General features: G+C 35.4%; 2 protein-coding genes across 4 annotated transcripts in view; one reads left to right on the forward strand and one right to left on the reverse strand.

Annotated features, from left to right (window-relative positions):
• The window catches only part of VMP1 (vacuole membrane protein 1), a 128,388-nt gene that overhangs the window by 77,127 nt on the left and 32,951 nt on the right, over positions 1-18,310 (reverse strand). The window lies entirely within an intron of this gene.
• The window catches only part of PTRH2 (peptidyl-tRNA hydrolase 2), a 56,816-nt gene continuing 39,513 nt past the window's right edge, over positions 1,008-18,310 (forward strand). The window contains exon 1 of one of the 2 annotated variants that reach the window (XM_081791240.1): positions 1,008-1,169. The gene's annotated coding sequence lies outside the window, so the exon portion shown is untranslated. The remainder of the gene's footprint in view (positions 1,170-18,310) is intronic. The other variant, XM_060647764.3, reaches the window with a different exon arrangement.

An 18,310-nucleotide genomic window follows, 5' to 3' on the forward strand; every position in this document is an offset into this window, starting at 1 on the left:
TGCAGAGCCTGATGCAGGGCTCGATCCCATAAACCGTCAGATCATGACTTGAGCCAAAATCAAGAGTTAGACACTTACCCAACTGAGCCACCCAGGTGCTCCAAGAAGCCCATTTTATTTTATTTTTTTACAAAAATTAAAAAAAAATTTTTGGGGGGGCGCCTGGGTGGCTCAGTCGGTTCAAGCGGCCGACTTCAGCTCAGGTCATGATCTCGCGATCCGTGAGTTCGAGCCCCATGTCGGGCTCTGTGCTGACAGCTCAGAGCCTGAAGCCTGTTTCAGATTCTGTGTCTCCCTCTCTCTGACCCTCCCCCGTTCATACTCTGTCTCTCTCTGTCTCAAAAATAAAGAAACGTTAAAAAAAAAATTTAAAAAAAAAATTTTTTTAACGTTCATTTATTTTTGAAAGAAAGAGAGCGTGCGAGCAGGGGAGGGACAGAGAAGGAGACACAGAATCTGAAGCAGGCTCCAGGCTCTGAGCTGTCAACAGAGCCCGACACGGGGCTCAAGCCCATGAACTGTGAGATCATGACCTCAGCCGAAGTCAGACGCTTAACCAACTGAGCCACCCAGGTACCCCCCAGGAAGTCCATTTTAAACATCAAGACCCAAAAGTAAAATTAAAGGGATAAAAACATATAACCCATTTTGAAATAATCATAAAAAATATGGAGTGGCTATATTAATATCAGATAAAGTAGGATTGACTATAGGGAGTATTACTAAAGATGAATAAGGACATTTCAAAATGATAAAAGCGCTAATTCTAGAAAAGACACATCAATGCTAAATATGTAGGCATTTAACTACAGTGTAAAATACATAAAGCAAAAACTGACAGAACTGAAAGGACAAATAAATATCCACAATTACAGCTGAAAATTTCAACAACCTTCTCTTATGAGTTGACAGAACAATTAAATTGACAACCAGTATGGATACAGAAGACCTGAACAATATGGGACACTCCACCCAACAACAGCCAAATCCATATTCTTTTCAAGAACACATGGAACATTCATCAATATAGACCATATGATCTGGTATAAAACAAGTCTCAGTGTATTTAAAAGCACGTGCCATGCAGCAATGTAAAAGATCAACACAAGGAGCACTACTCAAGGAAAAGTGGCAAATGAAGGTCCTGAAGGCTAATTTCTCCAGTTAAGGTCAGTATCTTTTAACCTATGTGGTCGTAATCAAAGGAAAGCCAAACAGTTATATCTAGCCCAGACTGTTATTCCCCAGCACAGGAAGCTCTATAAATTCCCTAGAGATCAAGTCACAAGTAACATTCACTAACTGTACTCATAACCCCTGAGAGTTCCTAATTACTGCCAATGGAAGTTCCCGTTAATGATAAAGAAGTTAAATTTTATGACTGTGATGAAAAGTTATACTCTCATTAAAGTGGCAGGTTTTAGGTCTTTTTCTTTTCTTTCTTTCTTTTGGATAATCTAGTATACTTATTCTAGGTGAAGCTGTGGCAATAAGATAGTTCAGCTATTTTTAACATATCAGACATCTGGTTTTACTTCAGTTCAAAGCCTCATATATCTAGTCTCATGAGATGTATTACATTATATTTTCCAAAGTTTTGATCATGGAATAATTTTGCCTTGCCCAGGATGAACGATGTAGTGTTTAGCCAAGGACTAGTATGTCTGAGTGAGAGCAAAATTATAGTTAATTTGGGGGTAAAATTTCTTATGAGAGGAGATATGCGTATTTGTGGAAGAAGTGTTTTAACTTTTAAAATATTTTTTAAGATAAATTTTAGAAGTTACATTTCTACAATTTAAATTCTTTCATGAGCAGTATAAAAGGTGAAGTTTTAGTGATTGGTTGAAAAAATTTAACAGAGACAATTCTATGAGATCAATTTGTACTCTAACTTCAGGAATTAATATACCAAAAGTTCTAAGACAAATTTAGAATTTAAAAAAATTGTCCTAAACAGATAAAATTATCATACCTGAAATTATACAACAGAAAAAAACCCATAAAATGGTAGTGAATATAATAATGTACCTATATAAGCTCTGAGAAAGAAGACTTGGTACCACAAACACAAAGTAGGATCTTTGTAAGGAAGGAGTGGGATATTCGTACATTAATCTCTGAAAAAAATTATATTAGTAAAATGACAGACTTATATATGCATTGCTGCTTCATTACAAAAAAAAAAAAAGTTTTGGGGCACCTGGGTGGTTCAGTCGGTTGAGCATCTGACTTCAGCTCAGGTCATGATCTCAAGGTTTGAGACTTGAGCCTCGCATCAGGCTCTGTGCTGACAGCTCAGAGCCTGGAGCCTGCTTCGGATTCTGTGTCTCCCCTCTTCCTCTGCCCCTCCCTGGCTCATGCTCTGTCTCTCTCTCTCAAAGATACACATTAAAAAAAAAAAAAAAAAAACACTTCTGTTTAAAGTTTTCTGCTTTGGAACTTTACTGTTGGATTTATTTAGGGGCCCGTTTTTGCAAATACATTTTCTTAAAAACAAAAACCTAAAATGGTCATAAATGGTAAGTCTATTTAGCCAAACCTCTTTATCAACCCAGATGAAGAATATGATATCACATTAATTGATAGCATATAAGTATGTGTATATATGAGTTTTTACAAGGAAGATAAGCAGACAGACAGACAGACATTCATCCACCTTAGGCAGCTCCCTTAGAACTGATAAAACATTCCTAATGAATAGAATTGTTTGCACAACATCTGTAATGTCAATTCATAGCCTAATCCATCATCCGTACACAGAAGTCAAGTGAGATCCCAAAGGCAAAATTTCCAATTAGTTTTGTCTGGAAAGTTTAGGGCAAAGGTAATAAAATCAAGAATCCTGTGCTGATTCACTGGGAAAACATTTGTTTGCCACACTCCTTCACTAAGGAACAAAAGGAGTCAGTGGTTAGGTTGGAATGTGATTCATTAGGAATATCTGGGTGATAAATAAATGAAAGGAGATGACAAATGGTTGTCTGTACAACTTGCAAAACCTTTGTTTTCTTTAAGTCTGACTTTTAAGGGACTTTAAAATGCTTTTGCAAACAGGAATTCTACTTCTCAAATTCTTTTAATCATTGCTTTTCTCATCATAGTCAGAAAACAATTTACCTAAGGTTATGGTTTACAGCAAATCATTCTAGAAGGCTAAAGCATAAAACTATTGATTGCAAATAGGCACTGAGAAGTTTAACTAGTGTTCATATTATTGTTGTGAGAAAGGTCCCAAGTTTACAAAATAAGCCTCTGGTCACACTATATAAAATGCAGTAAATATAATGTCAAAAAGCAGTAATTTGAGCATTAATGTGCATTTGTTTTCTGAATCTGTTAGTAACTTATTAGATATAATCGGACTTCCATCTCACATTTATTTGATGAAAATCCTAGTAATAATAATTATAACAATGCCTGCATGACCTAAGTAACAGGGCAAGAATGTAAGAGATTCTTTTATTTTTTATTTTTTTCATGTTTATTTATTTTGAGAGAGAAGAGAGAATGAGCAGGGGAGGGGCAGAGAGACAGTGAAAGAGAGAATCCCAAGCAGGCTCTGCACAGCGCAAAGCTGGACATGGAGCTCAATCTCATGAACTGTAAGATCATGACTTGAGCTGAAATCAAGAGCCAGACACTTAACCTACTGAGCCACCCAGGCATCCCTTTATGAGATTCTATAGTAAAAGTGTTATGGTAAGTATAAAACTGCTAACCAAAACAAAAATGTGTAATAAATTCTATAGTGCATGCTCCCAAGTTATAAGGACACACTATTGAAGTCATTTTTATTATATTGAATTAATCCATGTTTCCTTTTTTTTTTTTTTTTTTTTTTTTTTTTTTAACGTTTTATTTATTTTTGGGACAGAGAGAGATAGAGCACGAACTGGGGAGGGGCAGAGAGAGAGGGAGACACAGAATCGGAAGCAGGCTCCAGGCTCTGAGCCATCAGCCCAGAGCCCGACGCGGGGCTCGAACTCACGGACCGCGAGATCGTGACCTGAGCTGAAGTCGGACGCCTAACCGACTGAGCCACCCAGGCGCCCCCCATGTTTCCTTTTTTAAAGATTGTATTTATATTTATTTTTAAAAATTTTTTTAATGTTTATTCATTTTTGAAAGACACAGCACAACTAGGGGTGGGGAAGAGAGAAAGGGGGACACAGAATCTGAAGCAGGCTCCAGGCTCTGAGCTGCCAGCACCAGAGCCTGACGCGGGGCTCGAACCCATGAACAGCGAGATCATGATCTGAGCCGAAGTCGGACACTCAACCGACTGAGCCACCCAGGCGCCCCTAAAGATTTTATTTTTAAGTAATCTCTATACCCAACCTGGGGCCTGAATCACCACCCTGAGATCAACAGTCCCATGCTCCACTGACTGAGCCAGCCAGGCGCCCCTAGACATGTTTTACTTATCTTCTCTAAACCTAAGCAACTTGTGATCATAAAGTTGATTTAAGTGTTCAGGAGAAGAGAACCACATATTTATAGAGAACTTTAAAAAAGGCTATTATAAATTATTTAAAATATATACCCAATAGGACAGATTTCAGCTAACCTGAATCTCCTTATCTTTCATTAAAGCACACATTAGAAAACAGTGATTTAAGGGCAGGAAGTTATCCAGTCTATGCATACCCCTTTTGTTTTGTGAAAACCTGGCCCTATGTCCTGGAGACCTTGGTTTCTTCTTTTGATGTGGTGATACTCACAAGAGTTAATGCATGAGTCACTCTTTGGGGAAAGGCAGGGAGAAGAGCTGATCATGCCTTCATCAAAAAAAGCGCAAACAGACCTTTTCTAAGAAGGGCCTGTTTGGTCTTCCCGCCAGAGTCCTGAATCACTGCATACTTAGAGCCAGAGTCATTATACCTATACAGAGCATTATCCAGTTACACCAGAATCCTACTTTTGCCAATGCCTTCCCTCATTTTTGCCTTATACAGGGATAGACAGGTGAGCAATGAGGCATTAATCAGAGTCAAGCAGGGAAAAAAGAGGTTGGCTAACAATTTTTTAAAAGAATTCTCCTACCTCATAGCATTAAACCATTACAATATTTCTCTTACTGAACCTACTTCACTATTTCATTTCAATCCATATCCATACAGTTTTCCAAGTAACATTTACTTTAGGCATTAAAGAGCCAACAGTCAAAAAGTATAAGAAATGTCTACACCTAAGGAAAACACAGCTTTTTAGTAGCATACTATAAAGTACTATATACATACTACAAAGCACTTGTTCATTAAAGGAAAAGACGGGGGGGGGGGGGATACAGAAGGGTTCTATAAACATTCAACAGCAATCAAGATGTCATATTTTTAAATATACAATCATTACCACATACTTTTGTAATGAAATAATCCTAAACTTTAAAGCAGAAACAGGCCTCTGAATTTTACACAAAGGCAAATATCTCACAACTAACTTTTTTTATTTTATAACAGAGAGAAAATTTTTTTTTCTATTACAATGGTCCTATTAAACAAATGACTCATTAATACTATTCAGATGACAATGCCTTGATGTTATAGCTTTTAATAAAACCTAATATATTCTACAATGTAATTGAACTGTTCCAAAGCTTTTCTATATACCAACTGCATCTAGACAGGGCAACTCTAACACTTTCAACACGTGACTATCCCTCACATCCAGGAATTCAATGGTTAAAATGTATATGCCAAAGGGAAAAGTTATCTGTAACGTATATTCAGCCTTCTATTTATAGCTCAATATTTGGGTGCCTTTTACCATTATTGTTGATAGTTCTTGTTCTCATTAGACTTCTTTTTCTAAGAGTGGGGTTTTTTGAAAGGAATCTAGGGCTTCTTAAGGCTTTGTCCAGGAAACTGCTCCACCAAGTGTCAGAACTGTTCACATATTTGAGACTTGTAAATTCCTGTCTAAGGACTCATTCTCTTTGTTATTATTAAGAAAAATAAACTTTATAAATCATAAATGGCACATACAGTATACAGATGGCTCTTTAATCATCTGCTTGCCTTATAACTTGGTGAATAATAATATATGTGTGTTAAGGAGCATGCCTGAGATATATTTCTCATCAAGTACCAAAGTTCCTGTTTTTGTTAGCCCGGTTGTTTACAGAATTATGAATCATATTTTTCTAGTAACAGGAAGTAATTCTAAGGTGGCTACTGAAATAACCCATCACTTCTCCCAACTGTTTTTAACACTCTAAACTTAATCCATAAATTACTTACTTCTCATAATGAACGCAATGTTGTAAAAACCAGTATTTAATAGCTGCACACATTAACAATTACTACATGAAATTAGAATTAAATCTTACTGTCATCAGGCAACTCATTTGGAGGCAATTCCCCCATTTTCCTTTTCATGCAAAATGCATTCTTTTTCCCTCGATGGTTTTCTAGACCACTCAAGCACTCACACAACTATATTCTCTTATAAACCATCACGTTAAGTCTAATATTATGACTGGAAGAGAGAAATGATAATATTTTTGGCAAATGGATGAGTCAAATGCATATGTCTTATAAAAATCCTTAGAAGATGGCTAGCTCACTAAGGCTCCCAAACTCAATATGCTTCTTCTAATGAACTACTGTCACCTTGTGAGTTAGAGCAAGGCAAACTACAGCTTGAAGATCAACGTGTTTCTGTGAATAAAGTTCACGTTCCTTTACATATTGTCCTTTGATCCTTTCTCATTGTAATGACAGATCTGAGGAGTTGCAAGAGAAACTGCATGGCCTAAGATATTTACTATATGGCTCTTTACAGAAAAAGTGCTGACCAATGAGATGTCTGGCCCTGATCAGACCATTTAAGGTGGAAATAAGAGGTTATTAACATCAGCAACATTCCCTTCATTAAGTTGTTTTTACTCTGGGTATAATTTCCACTAATAAATAAGCATTCCTGGATCATTCATGTTCTAAATCTTCTGAAAGGAAATCTGCTACATGCTTAAGACTAAAAGAGATTTGTTAATGGATTTCTGGAAATTAATATCCAAGAGAAGAGTGCTTAGAAGGCGCAATCTGAGAAAAATCTGCCAGCCACAGAAGGCTTTTTACATCTGATCTACTTATTAAAAAACATGAGTAAAGTAAATGAATGAAATCAGTAACCTGCACTACTTTCCAGGCAAAATTTGCTCATGAGATAGACATCACACAAAGGAACAAAAAAATGCCTAAGAAATAAAATAGGCAGAGAGCAGTTTACAAATGCTATTTAATTTCTATTTTGTTATTTAGTAAGGATTCTTTTCTTATATAAAAAAATAACATATCTTACTATAGATATACCAGAGACCATAAGCATGCTCATAAACACTAAATAAAAAAAACAAAAATCACATTTTAAATCATTATGCCTGGTGTTTATCTAAATTCAATGCAAAGAGCATATTACAATGTTATTTATAAAGCAGAGAGTAGATATAGTTTTATTTGCTGGGGAAATAAAACAGAGGCTGTAGTGGTGTTCAATATAAAACTATTATGCAAAATAAGAAAAAGCTATAGACAGATTAGGTCATTTTTCATCAATAGTCATACCCTTCCTACTGTCTCTGCTTTAGATCAGGTAATTACTACCTCTCACCTGGACAATTGCCTTCTAACTGGTCAGTTGCTTCCCCACCAAATCTATCCTCCACAATGCTTTCAGAGTTATGTTCCTAAACCACATGTTAAAACTTGTTTGGAAAACTCTTTGTGACACATAAAACATAAACTCCAGTGACATTTAAAGCTTTCCACAATCTGGCACCAATGTATTTTCACACATGGGTCTTCTTTCCATTTCCAAGATTTCCTACTTTCATATCTGACTGCCTATCCCTCAATAAACCCATCTTCGTGAACTTTTCCTATTCTTTCTCCAAGAGAATTCCTCCCCATTTTAGGAGGTCTTATAACAATTTATGAATATCACTATGAGAGTATTTATATTTGCCATAATGTCCTACAGTATATGTATTTATGTAATATATATCTTCTGTTCTATATAATGAATTCCTTTTTTTTGGTAATTCACATAGTATTTCAGAGTGTTTTTTTTTGCACTAAGTAAATGTTCAAGCTTTTTGAAGTGAACTAAAATGAATTACTACAGTGATGACTTTATGAAAAAATTCAGTTTTTTGAGAATATATAAGAAAACCCGTTTGTTCTCAGTCTTAGTTTGAAAAAGCCTCACAAAAATGAATGTTATCTAAATGAACACTTCCTGATTTTAGGAAGTAGTTAGATGCCAATTTAAAATAACTATAGCAGGGGTGCCTGGCTCAGTTGGAAGAGCATGCAACATCTTGATCTTGGGGTCATGAGTTCAAGCCCCATGTAGGGTGTAGAGAGTACTTAGATAAATAAAACTTTAAAATGACTATAAAATTTCAAAACAAAACAGTATATGTACTACAACAGAACATTTAAATACAGCATATACAGAAAAGTCCATTATACATGAGTTATTACAGCACAAGCATCCTCTACCTAGGTCAAGAAATAGAAACATACAACAGAGGGACCTACCCTACTGGTTGTTAAGGTTGATTACAAAGCTAGTGTAATGAAAACTTTTTTCAATTGGTCTGTCAATTTCTACAAACTTTGACTGATATTGCACTGATTCTGTGGATAAAACTGGGAGAACTCACAGCCTTGCAATACTGTATCTTCTAATCCATGAACATGATATTCCTTTTTATCTAGATTTTTCTGCTTCCAATAATATTTTACAATTTATGTAGAAGTGACCCATATCTTTTATAAGATTTATTCCTAGATTTTTGCTTTTTTTAATAAAATGCTATTATAAATAGTACCTTCTAAAAAATTTCACTGTTTTTTACAGTATGTAAAAATACAATTGTTATATATATATTGACCTGGCATCCAACAATTATACTATACTCCCCTATTAATTCTCCAAGTTTGTGGAAGTTATGACCTTCTCTCGGTAGTTCTGCCAAGTTTTGCTTTTTATTTGTTTTTATTTTTATTTTTCAGAGTAAGCTCTACATCCAATGTGGAGCTTGAACTCATGACAGAGATTTAGAGTCACATGCTCCACAGACTGAGCCAGCCAGGTGCCCCAAGGTTTGCTTTTTTTTTTTAATGTTTATTTATTTTTGAGAGAGAGAGAATGCGTGCAAGCAGGGAAGGCGCACAGAGAGAGGGAGACAGAAGATCTGAAGCAGGCTCTGCGCTGACAGCAGCAAGCCCGATGTGGGGCTCAAACTCATGAACCATGAAATCATGACCTGAGCTGAAGTCAGACACTCAACCAACTAAGCCACCTAAGCGCCCCCCAAATTTTGCTTTTTATATGTTGAGTATATAAGATAAATACAAATATAACTGTTATAACTTCCTGGTGAATTAATCTTTTATTATTAAGAACTGACGCATTCTATTAACACTTTCTGCCTCATACTCTACTTTGACTTCAATATAGGTGCATAAGCTCACTGACATTTCGCTCATCTTTTTCCATCCTTTTACCATTAATCTTTCTGTGTATTCATATTTTATGTATGTAGTTTGCATACAGCAAATAGCTAAATATTTTTTTACATTTATCTGGACAATAGAAAGTGATATTTATTCCACTTACATTTATATAATTATTGATATATTTGGGATTTAAATCTACCACTGAATGCTTACTAATCATCCTATTTATGTTCGTTTTGTCCTTCCTTGCCTTCTTTTGGTTTGGCTTTTAAAAAATTACTCAATTTTGGGGCGCCTGGGTGGCGCAGTCGGTTAAGCGTCCGACTTCAGCCAGGTCACGATCTCGCGGTCCGTGAGTTCGAGCCCCGCGTCAGGCTCTGGGCTGACAGCTCGGAGCCTGGAGCCTCTCTCCGATTCTGTGTCTCCTTCTCTCTCTGCCCCTCCCCTGTTCATGCTCTGTCTCTCTCTGTCCCAAAAATAAATAAAAAAAACGTTGAAAAAAAATTAAAAAAAAAAAAAATTACTCAATTTTTACCTGCCCTTATTAGCTTGATTTTTATATATTTTTCTAGTGCTTACCCTAAAGATTATAAAATAAATCCTTGTTTATTAAAGTGTTATATAAATGAGTATCTTGCCTTTAACAGAATACAAAGGCCTTAGAATAATTATTCTTCAATAATTTCAATTATTCTACATCTGATTTGTAGATGATGTATTTTAATTCTCTCTATATTTTAATCTCTTAAGACATTATCATTGGGGCACCTGGGTGGCTCAGTCGGATGATCTCACAGCTTGTGAATTCGAGCCCCGCGTCAGGCTCTGTGCTAACAGCTCAGAGCCTGGAGCCTGCTTCTCCTTCTGTGTCTCCCTCTCTCCCTACCCCTAACCCACTCACGTTCTGTCTCTGTCTCTCTCAAAAATAAATAAACATTAAAAAAAAAAAAAAAAAAGACATTATCATTACTGCGACATCATACCTGAGCTGAAGTCAGACGCTTAGCCGACTGAGCCACCCAGGCACCCTGATGTCAATCTTAATTTCAATTTACCCATATATTTACCCTTCTTATTCTTCATTTGTTCCTGAATCTCTGGGCTTCAATCAAGAAACACTTTCCTTCAATTCAAAGAATATCTTTTACTATTTCCTTTAGAGAATGTTTGCTGATGACAAACTTTCTGTTTTTTGGTTTTTTTTAGTACCTTTATTTTACACTGTTCACAGGATACTTTGAGTATAGAATCCTCTGTTGGTAGCTATTTTCTTTTAGTCCTTTATTTAAAGATACCATTCCACTGTCAGCTGTTAACTTCTCAACAAAATCCATGACAGCAAGAAATCAGTCTTACTGGAGTTCTTTTGAAGACATCATGTTTTTTTTTCTCCATTTCTTTTTGTTCTGGACATTTTTCTCTTGCCTATTTTGCAGTTTATTAGTCCTCTCTTAGGTATATCTACTGAAAGTCCATTAATTGAGTTCTTAATTTCAGTTACTATGTTTTTTCAATTCTAGAATTTCCACTTGCCTCTCTTTTATAGACTCCAATTCTCTGCCAAAATATTCAAACTTGTTTATTACCTTGAACACACTGCTTTAAATTTTTTTTTTATGTTTACTCATTTTTGAAAGACAGAGACCGAGCACAAGCAGGGGTGGGGCGGAGAGAGAGGGGGACATAGAATCTGAAGCAAGCTCCAGGCTCTGAACTGTCAGCACGGAGCCCAACGTGGGGCTCAAACTCATGAACCGTGAGATCATGACCTGAGCCAAAGTCAGATGCTCAACTGACTGAGCCACCCAGGCACCCCCACATTGCTTTAGATTAATACATGTATAATAACTTCATTAAATGGATCCCCTGTGGATCTTTTTCTATTATTTCTTTGTATTGACCAAATTAACTTGTCTCCTCAGATACCTGATTACTTTTCACTGAGTGCTAGACTTATATATTAAAAAAAATATGGAATTAATGTGAAGCCTAGCATGATTTTATTTTCCTCTAGACTTAAGATTTAAGCCTGAGCTTCAGTCTCTGTAAGGGCTAATTTATATCTAATTCATCCTTACCTTTAAAGTGTGGCTCCTTAGGGTTCCAATCCAAAGCCTGCAAGTTTATCAAAGCATATCATTTGCCAGTATCACCTGTCTAGGTTTCCTCTTTAACATTACGGTTGCTGTTATAATTCTTTGCTCTTTTTTTTTTCTCTATGATACCTTTAGGCAGACTTTTTTTTTTTTTATTTAGAGACAGAAATCACACACACACAGGCACAAGTGAGAGAGGGAGAGCAAGGGCTGTCAGCACAGAGCCCAACATGGCACTCAATCCCAGGAACCATGAGATCATGATCTAAGCTGAAATTAAGAGTCAGATGCTCAACCCATTGAGTCACCCAGGCACAGGAGTTTTTAAATTTTATCAACCTGTTAAAGATACTTTCATGAGAGTATTGATCTAAATTGCCTAATCTATCATCACTGGAAATGAAACAATTATCAGTGGTTTTCAACTATGCTATGACATACTGCTGTATTAAAATCAATTGTGGGAGCATTTGCAGCAATGTGGATGGAACTAGTGTATTATGCTAAATGAAGTAAGTTAGTCAAAGACAAATATCATATGATTTCACTCTTATGTGGAATTTGATAAATACAAAACAGATGAACATAAAAGGGAAGGAAAAATAAAATAAAAGCAGAGAGGGAGGAAAACCATAAGAGACTCTTAAATACAGAGAACAAACTGAGGGCTGCTGGAGGGGTTTTGGGTGGGGGAATGAGCTAAATGGGTAATGGGCATCAAGGAGAGCACTTGTTGGGATGAGCATTGGGTGTTATATGTAAGTGATGAATCACTGGGTTCTACTCCTGAAACCAATACTACACTGTATGTTAAGTAATTTGAATTTAAATGAATAAATAAAAAATACAAAAATAAATAAAAAATAAAAATAAATAATAAACAAAGGGTGTGAGAGTCCTATGCAAAGAAAATTTTAAGACTTAAAAAAATGTACAGCACCTGTGAGACATTTTATTAAATTCTTGGAAGAATTTAAAAACTCAGTTGTGGGAAATGTTGCTTATAATTTCTTAAGAGTAACAGCTAAAGTGTGTAAAATGAAATGACTGCCTTTTAAATAAAATCATAGTAAGAATAATGATAATAGCAGTAGCTATCATTTGAGAACCTTATATATACTAGCCAGTGAGCTGAAAAGTGTACATGTGTTATTTCATGTACATGTGTTACTTCATCATTTCAATAACGTGTTATTTCAATCCTCAAAACAGCCTTATGCAACAGGCATCATTCCCATTTTCAGCTGAATAAAATAAGGTTTAAAAGTTAAGAAACTTACCAAATATCATAGTAATATTTGACTCAGCATTCAAACCGAGCTGTTTGACTCTGCATATGCCCTATTATCTCTCATGATAGGAATGAAAGATTTCAGTCCCATAACAAAATCACCTTCAATTACTTGCATATTCTTGAATAATAAAGAAAATAATGGAATTATGGCATTATATCTGAAACTGGGCACACCACAGGAGTATGTGCTGCCTGCAAATATTTACATCACGATGGAAGGAAAGGCTAATAACTGTTAAACTAATTAATGAATATGGAAAACTACTAAGAAAACTTATTTTCATTCACATGCATTATAGTTATAAATACAGATAAATAATAGAATATGCCTCTATAATCTAAGTAGAGCTATTTAAAGGTTTCATATTTATCTAGAACACAACTTGCAAATATAGCAGTTACATTGGTTGTATTAGCAATGCCACCTAGTGGCAGCTAAAGAATAGACAGACGTAGGAAAAAGTTCTAGAAGAGTGGTTCTTAAGTTGCTATGCATTAGTCTTTGGAGAATCTTATAAGTCCTTTTTGCCAGAAAGATGCATATTTTGTAGACACATAACAACATGTATAGTGTTTCAGGAAATTAACAGACAGACCTCTTGAAGCCCACTTGTTGACTATTACAATTAATGGAACAAACCAACTAACTAGAGGCACAACTAACCTCCCTTGACCCTTGAGAAAAAAATCCATTCACTTTCCTTTCCCTTACTCTCTGGTTAGTAATCATTATTCCTACATAAATAGCATCTAACTTCTCCTTTGTGGCTAGATATATGTTCTCTGAAAACTACTAGATTTCCACTGTTTTCAAATCATTTTACAAAATTTGATGGTAGCCCAAACTAGTCATTTTTCCCTATTGATTTTCATTAAATTTAATGTGGATCAAACAACTATTTTTACTTCTGATGTTGGAAGTAATGAGGACTTTCAGGGCATCTGAATTAAGTTATAACTTTTCAAATATATCTAAAATATAGTTTACTGACAAACTTAAAAATCAAGACTGCTTCTCCATTTTATTATTTTTTTAAACTTTAAGTAGGCTCCATGCTCAACGTGGGGCTCAAATTCATGATTCTGAGATCAAGAGTCGCATGCTCTACCAACTGAGCAAGCCAGACACCCCAAAACAATTTTTCAATTTTAAGGGCAGACAGACAGGTATCTAATATTCTAGGAAATATAGTAACCCTTTGAGATGATCATTTAGTTGTACAATGAATTATAATGAACTAAGTGAAACTTCCAAAAGAGGTAATTTCCATATTGAGAAGAATCTAATTGGGAAATTTTGTCTATTTAGGAAAATTTTTTCTAGTTCATTTTTCTTCTTTTTTTTTTTTTTTTTTTTTTAAAACAATTTTTTTTTTTAACGTTTATTTATTTTTGAGACAGAGAGAGACAGAGCATAAATGGGGGAGGGGCAGAGAGAGAGGGAGACACAGAATCGGAAGCAGGCTCCAGGCTCTGAGCCATCAGCCCAGAGCCCGATGCGGGGCTCGAACTCACGGACCGTGAGATCGTGACCTGAGCTGAAGTCGGACGCTTAACCGACTGAGCCACCCAGGCGCCCCTCTAGTTCATTTTTAAGCCATGACTTCCAGTAAAGAGTACTGTAATGAAGAATGAATTAAATCTTTTCCTTTTGTTAAATTTGGTTTCTTCTTCATCTATTTTACTACAAATTATTATTAAAAGGATAGTTAAATTTCTGACTGCATTACTCTCCTAACATGGTCACTTGTTTTCTTGCCTGAGGAGTTACATGTTGTATATGGAAAATGTGCCAGTTTCATTGGTACAAAAATATATGACATTAGAATGTTAATATCACATCCCTAAGTGAGAATAAAGGCTCATAAATGAAGGGAGGTATAATTAGGACTTTCCAAACACAATTACATTTCACAGATACAAAGCAAAAGGAGTGGCCATCTATAAGGATAAACTCTGTTGACCATCTGTCACCAAGAAAATGTTAAGTTTTTAAAATAGGGACACCCAGGTGGCTTAGTCAGTTGAGTATCCAACACTTGATTTCAGTTCAGGTCATGATCCTGTGGTTCATGGGTTTGGGCGCCCATAGGGCTCCACACTGACAACTGCCTGGGATTCGGTCTCCTCCCTCTCTCTCTCTGCCCCTTCCCCGCTCTCTCATTCTCTCTCTCAAAATAAATAAAAATAAACTTTAAACAGGCTTGGGATTCTCTCTCTACCTTCCCCCTCTGCCCTCCCCCACTCACTCTGTCTCTCAAAATTAACATATATATATATATATATATATATATATATATGAAACAAATTATATGTTATATATATAACAAATTATTTAGAATAGCTTCTTAAATATCACAGATCAAATTTTTATTTTTTATTTTATTATTATTCACTGTTTATTTATTTTTGAAACAGAGCGCGAGCAGGGGAGGGGCAGAGAGACAGGGAGACACAGAATCTGAAGCAGGCTCCAGGCTCTGAGCTGTCAGCACAGAGTCGAACGCAGGGCTCAAACTCATGAACTGTGAGATCATGACCTGAGCCGAAGTTGGATGCTCAACCTACTGAGTCATCCAGACACTCCACAGATCAAATTTTAAACCTTTATTTGATTCTGCTTTGCTTCTGGTTTCCTGGCTATTTTTCTCTGTTCTAGAATGCCAAAGTTTACAAGTGGACAGTCTTATTGATGAATTTTTTTCTTCTACCCATCTGCTACCCTATTGGTTATTGACTACCAGGTGAAAAAAGACATATATAAACCCAACTACACGACATTTTGGAAAGCCAAAACTTATAGAGACAATAAAAGGATCAGTGTTTACTAAGGTGTCACTGGTAGAGGGGAGGTGGAAGGCAGGATAAATAGGTAGAACAGAGGCAATTTTTAGGGCAGTAAAACTATTCCATATGATACTATGGGGGGGGGGGGTACAAAACATTATGTATTTGTCAAAACCCACAGAACTGTAAAACAAAGTGAACTCTAATACTAATAATAGGTTTTAGTTTATAATGTATTGATACTGGCTCCTCAATTGTAACAAGGGTACCACCCCAAAGTAAGATGTTAATAATAGGGAAACTATCATTATGTTATACATCTGAAACTAATATAATATTTTATATCAATTATACCTCAATAGAAAACAACAACAACAACAAAAAACAGGAGAACCTGTGTGTGTATATAAAATGGTACGTGGAAACTTTTTTTTTTCCTCAATTTTTCTGCAACCCTAAAACTGGTCCAAAAATAAAGCCAGAAAGAAGGGAAAGAAAGGAAAAGGAAAAGAAAGAGGAAGAGGAAGAAGAAAAGAAGGGAAAGAAAGAAAGAATTCTTAGTCCATTACAAATTTCCCTTCTTTCTGTCCAACCACTTGCACCAGCAACCCACCTGGATCAGGTGAAAATCTCAGGTACCTTGCAAGATAATTATAACATCCTTTTAAATTTCTCTTTTCAGATACTTATAATATGTACTCAATAAACAACTGAATATAAAACTGTTTTCTATTCAGTTAATGGTATCAACTCAAGTAAAAAACCAACAATTATCTTTGGCTCCTTTCCCCATAATTAAACTATAACATCTTTGTGATTATACTAGTAAAATTTCTCTAAGATTTGTCCCGTTCAATCCCAATGCTGTTGCCACTCCAACCACTCTTCTGAAATATTTAAAATTTATGCCATCTTTTGTTTTCATTCCACTTGACTTCTCCCTGCAAATTCTTTTTTGTAAACATCCCCTCCTCTCCATACTGCCTGCTACCTCCATGGAAGCCTGTGTCTTTCAGAAGGATTATCATAACTGCCCATCTTCTTTCTCTCCCATTTTCAATCTATCTCCCACACTACAGCTAATATCATATGTTTAAAATGCAGATCTGGTTATTTTACTTGTATTTAATTTTAGTGCATTTAAAGTAATTCTAAATGCTACTCACAAACAAAAATCAAATTTATTTAGTGCTGAAAAAAGTGGCCTGATCCACTCTGCACTCCAGTTTATTATCATCAGTGATAATGCCACAAAACTTTTATACAGCTCTTACCTATAATGCAACAGTTTCAGCTGTTCCCTATTTAAATCTTCATACTTGCTGAACTAATATATATAGTATTTACTTTAATGAGAGAGTATAATACCTTCCCTCAAATAGCTATTGAAGAGTTTCTTCTACACTTGTGAAAAGTCTAACCACATTCCATTAAATCTGCACTCTGATCCCCCAGCAGAAGTAACTAGTTAATTTATGGAAGCAAAGACTTGATTTTTCACTCAAATGAATTTTATAATAATTATTGATTATTTGTATGTTTCTAAAACCTTTACTGGATATCAATGGAACTAAAATAATAATGTTTTCACATCACGACATTTTATAAATGTCACCTTATAAAGGTTTCTTATGGATATGAAAAGAAACAGGAAACATATAACTTCCTTGTTTCAAATTTCTTTACCCTAACTTATTGTGCAATTTCTACATTTCATTAGAATCACTACCTGGGTTGCTTTTTAGATACTTCTAAATTAATCCAGTGCTACAAATTAGTTCCTTAATCTGGTTTTCCCAAAGAATCTCAGAAGAAAGATTTAGAAAAGAACAGACTGGTAACCTATAACCATTTAGAAGGAACCTATAACCTCTAATTCCTTCTTTTCTCCTCTCCCTCAACCTCAAATATAGTATTATATGTCTAAGAATTTAGTTACTAAAGAAACACTGATATGGATTAGTTCTCTGGGATTATGTCCCTATTTGGGATTAAATCAGCAAGCAATCATGAACAGAATTCTAAAATTCCAGATTTTAAACTCCCATAAACTTGGAGAAGTTATGAATTATAGATTCTCAAATTATTCTTCAGACCATTAATTTAGCAGCCTTCTGAACTATCATTCCTTAATACTTACCATATCTGCTTCTGAAATGAATTCATTGAAACATAAAGATTGGAAACGTTTGCTGTGTTGAACTTTATTCAGGAATCAGTACTGCTGTGACAACTTTTCACCTGTCTTTCCCCAATCAAGATCAGGCTTTTTTCATATGGAATTGTTTTCAATTCCTCAGCAAAAGGAATAGAGTGAAACAAGAGAGGAATCCAGGGCACAAAATCTGATGAGCACTCACTCCTCAAGTCCATACTTACATGACCGTGAGAGTGCCATTTAAATTCTGTTCCTTAGATGTCTTGCTCATCACCCCCTGGTCCTAGCTCTGCTATTACTTCAGTACACTTGTTAATGTTTAAAGGAAAACCTATCTTTTATCTCCCCATTTTCAACTAAGTAAAATAGTATTTTTTAGGAGGGGTACATTTTATACTTTGATTTAAAAGGATTTAAGAAAGCTTTAAGTTCGACATGTGTTATATATATTTCATTAACTACATTCAGTAAGAATACCAAAAATGACTATCCAGGTGTATGCATG

This window comes from Panthera onca, chromosome E1, assembly GCF_046562875.1.
Source record: "Panthera onca isolate mPanOnc1 chromosome E1, mPanOnc1 haplotype 2, whole genome shotgun sequence".
Taxonomy (NCBI): Eukaryota; Metazoa; Chordata; class Mammalia; order Carnivora; family Felidae; genus Panthera; species Panthera onca.